Raw genomic sequence first — 8,540 nt, 5'->3', positions numbered from 1 at the left:
GTATTTTAATAAGGAAGAAATTGTGTCATTCACTAAATCCATTTTATTTATTAGTAATTTTTTCCCAGTCTACCTATTGTATATTTCCTTATATGATGATTGTTAATTTTTTTTTCTATATAATATAATTATACATAGTTGACTGTAAAAATTGATATATAAGAAGATGGTCAGGGTTCCGGTCAAAAGAGAAACAAAAATAGTTTACAACTATTTATTTTCCGAATAATGCAAATAAACATTTATTATTATTTTAATATCATTATTATTTTTTTTTAAATAAATAATTTAAATTCTATCCCTTATAGTCTCAAAACCTTTATTTCTCTTATAAGTCCGACGTTTCGGCCAATCCGGCCATCTTCAGGGACAATCTACTTAATACAACTTTGTAATTATATAATTTAAAAAACTCTAAACTCCATGCAGGCTTTCTGCCCAGGTCAAAAGCATCAATTTCTAATTGGTCAGTATTCACTTAAAACAAAATCATATTATCAACGACACTTATTCCTTAAACTTTTATCACAACAATTCAAACAAGTGATAAAAGTTTAAGAAATAGTGTCTGCTGATGAATGATTTTGATTTTGTTTTAAGTGAATATTGACTAATTAGAAATTGATGTTTTTGACCTGGGCAGAATAGCCTGCATGGAGTTTTGAGTTTTTTAAATTATATAATTTCAAAGTTTTATTAAGTAGATTGTCCCTGAAGATGGCCGGATTGGCCGAAACGTCGGACTTATAAGAGAAATAAAGGTTTTGAGACTATAATGGATAGAATTTAAATTATTTATTTTAAAAAAATTTACCAGTCTCAAGAAAATATTAAGATTATAAATAAATCATTATTATTTTTTATTCATAATTATTCTTTCTAGACGTTTATTTAATCTCTAACTGTATATTTTACGTACTCTTACCATTGTTACTTTTTTTTTTTTTTTTATTCTTATCATTGTTTATTCAATTTTATTTTGTATTGATACTATTTTACGTCTTCCTTCCTTTTATTTGTGTGTAATTTCTTATCACTTTATTTTTACATAATATTTATCCTAGCCAATTTGTAATATTTTTAGTTTTTTTTTTTGTATCTTCTCAGCCCTGATGAAGCCCTGCAATGTGGGGCGAAACGTCGGAAAATAAATAGTTGTAAACTATTTTTGTTTCTCTTTTGACCGCAACCCTGACCATCTTCTTATATATTTTTTCTATATACTTTATAAATACAACAATTTTTTTGAAATTTTTTTTGTTTTAATGTTCTGTTAAATATAAAATGTTTGTATCATGTTTTTTCATCTGGCCATGACAAAGCGGGTTAACAATAAATAGTTTTCTTTTAATATTATGATACCTGTATTGACCACTACCCGGACTATCCTCCTACAAAATATAATTTATCTATTTACTTATATTTATCTATCTCCCATGTTATTGTACTTGTTATTGTAACCCTCATTTGCTTCCTCACTCTTTCCTCCTTATAATTTTTTCCGTATTTGTAATTACTTTTATAATTTATTTTTCACTTATTATTATTCCAGTGGTACATTTTCAATTTTTTTTATTCAATACGCTTAGATCGTTTTTCAAAACTTGAATCGATTTAAAGAATATAGTATTTTTCGATTTCAGAATCGATTAATAGGAATCATGTTTAGTGAGCCTAAAATAATTTTAATCAGTTGGCAGCAGCCATGACCTCGAAATCTAGAGAAGCTTTTTGGCCCATGCTACTAGGCATGAAAATATCAAGGCGCTCAAAGCACAGACAGCTCTTTATTGAATAAACAAGTCTGCCAAGTATAGGTAGAGGTAATAAAAAAGAGTGGCTGCTTCAAAACTTAAAAATAAAAATTTTAATTTTCACTCGGAACTATTCGCTAATAGAGCTCTACGTGCAATAGTTCCCTAGATACAGTATTTTAAATTGCAACATTTTATGAACTATGCACTGAAAAATCAGTAGTTCGCCGTACAGATATCTGCTAGCACTCAAATTAAAGTTGGTTTATTTTGCTATAAAGTATTGTATTACATCTATCTTCGTAAGGGTAGTGGTTTTTATGATGTTTTCCAAAATTAATTAGCAAAATGTTATTCAATTTTGTTGTTTGGATAAAAGTTTTGAAAATACCATAAAAACCACTACCCTTACGAAGATAGACGTAATAAAATACTTTATAGCAAATTAAACCTTTAATTTGAGTGGTGGCAGACATCGAACAATTATTGAGATATAGATTTCTCAAAATCCCAAACATGGACCATAACTGACGCAAAAAAATCACAAACATTCAAACAACACCTCTCTAAAACCTTTATTCCACATCCTGATATCCTTAACCCAATTCATCTTGAATGTATAGAAGCAGAACAAAATATTCCGCTTCCCTTCGTCGTAAACCTACCGACTGCCCTACAGTTTCATTTAATGATGTTACTTTTATCCCTGTCGAACAAATCCGCAACCTTGGAATACATTTGGACAAACGATTAACCTGGAATACTCACACAAGACTGAAAAGACAGGAATCTGCATGTCGAATTCGACTATTACAGCACTTACTAGACTAACAGTCTAAACCTCCAACACATTACAAAAGACTGATCTACATGACTGTAATAAGGCCAATCTGGACATATGGATTTGAGCTTTGGGGCTCCACTAAACCCTCGAATTCTTCTCGCATTCGATCCTTACAATCCAAAATCCTTCGTAAAATCCTCAATGCTCCTTCACAAATAAAATCGTACATAAAGACCTTAATGTTCCCTATGTAACCGATCTATCTCGAACCAGATATCACTCCTTCCATTATAAACTTCCTAACCACTCAAACTCCCTAATTTCTAACCTTGCATCCTCTTCCTTTCCTGACGATCCTCCGAGGTGCCTGAAAAGAAGATGGCCACGAGACCAGCTAATGTAAAATTTCATTAGAGTGCTACCAATGGGTAGTTTCTCTACACGCCTATAACACTCAATTTAACTTAGATCAGATTTACTAAATGTATTATAATGTACAGTAGTAAATAGCAATAAATAAATATTTAAAAAAAAAAAAGATTTCTCAAAATGAATTCACTACCTACTGATTTTTCAGTTCGTGAAATATTGCAATTTAAGAAGCTATTTTTCGGGAACTACTGAACGTAAACAGCTCTATTAGGGCTTATGTAGCAAATTAACTCTACATTATATAATGTTCTATTAGCTTTTCCAGTGTTGTTGGTAGTTCTTAAGTGTATAACTCCGAATGAAAAAGTATTTTTTTTTTTTAATTTTGACAAAGCCACCATTTTTTTATTCCCCTAACTGTACGTGGCAAACTCATCAGTTTTGACTAATAATTATAGATAGGTTTCATTAAAGTAATCAAAAATTACCATTACCTTAGCAACCTCATATCTATAAATGCGCTGGTTCGATTCCGGCCTAGGGGGTTGACTTTTAATTCGCGGCGTCAAGTGATGTCAAATTCGATCCATAAAATAGGTCGGTTACCTGTAGGATGACCCCTATATGAACAGACTGTAGTGGAGGGAGTTGATGAGTCTATATCTCGGAAACTATTGAACCTAAATAGCTCTATTAGGGCTCATGTTTTAGAAAATTTACCCTACTTTAAATAATGTTCTCTTAGGTTTCTATCGTTGCAGGTAGTTTTAAAGATATAGAGCTCCAAAAGGAAAATAAATTTTTTTTATCATTTTAAAACAGCCGATATTGTATACAATACCTGTACTTGGGCTTTACCGACTGACTCATCAATTTTGACTAGTAATAATACATAGTTTTCATTAAAGTAATTAAAAATTGGGGTAAAACAAATGCCTTTTTTTAAAACAAAATTTTGTCCCCGGCTCTTGTACTATGAAGAAAGGATGATTTACTCCGATAGGTCAGAGGAAGACATTTCTGGCTGTAACAGTAGTGTAGCAACTGATGCGAAGATACAGGAGCTGTATTTAAAAAAAGTGGGCCCACGTGTATACGAGCTCAGTAATGTATTAAATTTTCATATTTCAATTAAATTAGTCAGCACATTTGTACTTATCAAACGCAGTGGACTGTATTACATTGATCATGTTACCGTTTTGATTTATGACTCACTAGAGTCTGGCACTGTTCAGGCATTTACTGAAGGGACTATTACTTTCTCACTTTATCAAGTGTCTTGTAACTTCTAAAAGTACACACCGGGATTGAGAGAGCCGTAGCCGAGGGAGTTAAAGCGCCAACTTCGACAGGCTCGTGGTCGACTTTTATTTCTGTGTTAATCCCACTAAATGAAAACTTGATCCCCCACCATTTTTAGGATATAGTGGTAATCTTCAGACATCTACCTTCTCCTCCCCCCCTGGTATGCCAGAAAGGAGTATAAAAAAAAGAACATTTAAACAAACTTGTAACAATCCTTTTTTATAGGATAAAAATGGAAAAAAAATTGGTCATTACTTGGTGTACTAACAATGCTATCGTTCATAACTGCTAGTGGCCCAAGGATCGCGGGGCCCTGATTCCCCAGTATAGAGGTGGCACTGAATCAGACGTCATCGTTTGATATCATCAATTTATGTAGTTGAAAACTTTCACGATCTTCCAGCTCAGTGAGTCTTACTTCAGGAACATGATTCGATATGCATTTCACAAGTCAGACTTTCTGGATGAGGAAGCTGGAACATTATCGCGCAACAGGACTTCTGCTTTCGACAACAGCACCTCAATGACACGTGCTTCAAGAACGATTGCTTTTGTTATATCTCCCCGCTGTGAAGAGTATCTACAATGCAGATTCTCCATGAGTCATGTATTGTTCTCGGAATAACACTTTGATTGTTGAATGAATTAAATGCCTACTATAGTAACCAGACCCTAGAATAGGCCATAAAAATGGCCTTAACATAACCATTGTAATTTCCAAAATTGACCATTTTCAAATTGAGTTTAAACTTTTGTTTTATATTAAAATAATATTTAATTTTATAGAAATCCTAATAAGTTTTTAAGACCCTCTGATATTGGTAGGCGCAGAATTTTCAAACTTAGGGCGCTGAAGTGCTTTGCTATAACCCCACAAACATATTAATAAGAAACATTTACATTACACATACGTGTCAATTTGATTTTAGAAAAGCCTATACCCTCTGTGCCTCTGGCCTATGGCTTCATAAATTTTGCTCAGGTTCAAATCACGATGAGCACCAAAGAATGACTTAGTTTTCGATTCGTAACTCGATTCGCCCGAATATAATCTTTACTTGTGAGTAATTCTCGCTTTACCTAAAGGTAAATAAATATAAATTTTCCTTTATTTTATTATAGCTGACCCGGCATTGCTTCGCTATTGCTATGTTTGAGGATATATCTGGATTTTTTTTTTTTTTTAATGGATAAATTTATTTATTGATAGATATTACAATCTGCCACACAGTTGTGGGCAATAAAAGTTTGTTATAAACAATAAAAGTTAAAAGTTTGTTATAAATTATCGTATTCAGTAAAAAATTGAAAATTTACGTGTACTTCATTATCTGAATTATCATGAAATTTTTTGAGTTCGGTATCTTTTTTTTTTTATTTCACTTATATGTAACCATTTTTAACCGTCATATCCTGATTTATGATAATATATGGTATTATATATATGTTTATTAGTTAAGAAAATTACTTTTTTTCCCCAAAAACTATTTTTTATGCGGCACAACATGAAAATGAGGACAATAAAATCTCCAAACGTCACCATAATATTGTTGTTTATTACTGACCGAACTTGAAATTACTGAAAATATTCTAAAAAAAATATTAACATTAACAGTCAAGAAAAATCTATACATAAATTATTGGAAGAAGATAGTTGACCGAATGAAATAGATTGTAGGAAGACAGACCGGGTGGTGGCCAATAATAGTAAAAAAATATATTTATTGTTAACCAACGTTTCACCCCACTTTGCAGGGCTTCCTCAGGGATAAATGAAAAACAAGGATTAACAACATCTATAAATAATATAGATCTAACTACAATTTATTAGTGTAGATCTATATTGAGAACTTCTATCACAACTGGTTATGTTTATAAGTAACTTCTTTCCAGTCTACCTACATGTATATACTTCCTTATATTGTTATTATTAATTATTTATATATATATATATATCCTTTAAAACATAACAATTGTTCTGAAATGTTCTTATTGTAATGTTTTGTTAATTTTTAAAATATTTGTATCTTATTTTTTCATTTAGCTCAGAAGTACTGCAAAGTGGGGTGAAACGTTGGTTAACAATAAATAGTTTTCTTTTACTATTTTGATATCTTTATTGACCACCACCTGGACTATCTTCCTACAAATATATACATATATTTTAGTGATAAAAAAAACATTCGTATAGTCTCAACACATTTTAAAATTAATTTTACACTCCTACAAATCAGCCATTTCCAAATAAGCATAGTTCTGATTTGGAAAAACAATGATTTAGCAAAAAGAAAATAATACCTTCAAAAGAAAAATGTTGGAGGATATTTATATTTATTATACGTTAATTTCAAATGAGATACAAAAAATTTGAACCAGCATTATCCTGAAATTTTAAATAAAGTTAATTTATGAACATAATGTTTTCTTTTTGTTTTGTTAAGATAAATAATATATGATCAAATTTCATAGGTTTTTAAATACTAATATAAGTGAATAAATAAACTGGAATAAAATTGAATTTATAATTAGAATATGGCAAACTTGGGATGTTGAGGTAGGTTACTCAATGTAGTGTTGATATAGTGACTAAGTGAAATAGAAATTGTATACTAATTACTGTAATAAGTGAAACTGTAAAAATAATAGGTAATTAAATTACATTAAATATGAAAATTAATTTATAAGTGCTTATTGTTTCCTAATTTAAGAAGTTTTATAGGAAATTGACTAATGATAAAAATTGATTAAGGATTAATGGCCTGCAATAAAGTATGTTTGGCTGTGATAGTGTGAATAAGGTAGGGAATTTAATTTTTCATAATGTTTTAATGGAATGTAACATTTTTAATTAGTGGATCCTTGAAAATCGCCGGAATGGCTGAAACGTAGGAGTATAAAATTAATAAAGGTGCATCCAGACTATATAGATGGTTTTGTTATTTATATATATTATACATTATATATATATATATATATATATATATATATATATATATATATATATGTATATTTCGTTATTGCAAATGATTTTAATATCAATTGGAAGAGTCAATGTACTGTAGATAAAATTTAGAACACAATCCTACCTTTGTTATTCTAGGCACAGACGAAGATAAAAGGCAGAAGCAGGCTTGTGAACACAGAACTTTCAACGAACCCGAAAGTTCAAACCCGAACAAGACACAACGTACGACCGAACGACTCAGAAGGCATAAACGAACTGAATTAATGGACGGGCTCTGAAGAGCGAACCACCTCGCTGCCGTTGCCAAACTATTTCCGCTCTCTGTGTGTAAATATGTCCACTTTATCTACGCAACACTATTTCTCTCATCTACTCATCATTCTCTCCAATATTTTTCTCGGGGTCTCCTTCTTCGAAGTTGTAATTGGTGGGTTATGAGACGGCACCGAGGAAGCAGAAGAGAGCGCAATGCGCTAAGAAATAAATCTATTCATATCCGTACTCCATCACAATATTTTAATGTGCTGTATTATATTGATTAGTAATAAATGTGAAAATAGTTCCAAAGCACTACTCCAACATGGCAAATTGAGCTCTACCCCCTTATACGCTATAAGAAAACGGTCGAATATTCTGGGTCAATGTTATTGGTAGCTATACTAATATAAGAACTGCTGAATTTATATTTTAAAGAAGAAAAGTGAAAAACAAAAGAATCTCCGTCGGTTAACTACTGTTTATATGAAAATGTTAGACATATTCTTTCTAACTCAATCTATACGGACATTTTCAAATTCTTATTAATAATACTGTTTTTAATCGAGTCGGGACTGCTATACAAGATCCATGAATTCCTACTCACTACACACCTCCTCATTATCCGATCTTATCTTTGAAAGATTATAAAAATTAAATCTCAACAGGGCCTATTCATTCCTATTTCCTCAGTCAGCTGGTGTACCTCAAGGTAGTATTCTTGGTTCCATCCTATCCTATCCTAACTATCCTCACTACATATGCCGATGTCTATTATGAATAATGATCCTTCCATTGTATCCCAAACCCACAAAACTACCCTTGAAGGAAGGTGTAAAACCTGGAAGATTAAAATAAATTTTTACAAATCTAACAAAATCACATTACCCTTCGTCGTAAACCCATGACCTCTTGCCCAACAGCACCCCACTTATTCCTGTGGAACGGATCCGTTACTTAGGACTACATCTGGACAAACGACTGACATGGAATCCTTATAAAAGACTGAAAAGAGAGAAAACTGCTTGCAGATTCCGATTATTACAATACTTACTAGACAAACTGTCTGAACTTCCTACAAATTATAAAAAAATTATTTATATCA

General features: G+C 31.4%; 1 protein-coding gene across 1 annotated transcript in view; it reads right to left on the bottom strand.

The window, feature by feature from the left end:
* Positions 1–7,454, bottom strand: part of PRL-1 (PRL-1 phosphatase) — a 133,767-nt gene extending 126,313 nt beyond the window's left edge. Inside the window, exon 1 of the mRNA XM_014421970.2 lies at positions 7,302–7,454. The gene's annotated coding sequence lies outside the window, so the exon portion shown is untranslated. The remainder of the gene's footprint in view (positions 1–7,301) is intronic.
* Between the last annotated feature and the right edge of the window lie 1,086 nt (positions 7,455–8,540).

Source organism: Halyomorpha halys, unplaced genomic scaffold (assembly GCF_000696795.3).
Source record: "Halyomorpha halys isolate HHAL.00 unplaced genomic scaffold, Hhal_1.1 Scaffold349.1, whole genome shotgun sequence".
NCBI lineage: Eukaryota > Metazoa > Arthropoda > Insecta > Hemiptera > Pentatomidae > Halyomorpha > Halyomorpha halys.
Note: the sequence above shows the minus strand (reverse complement) of the source record. Positions and strands in the feature narration are given on the sequence as shown.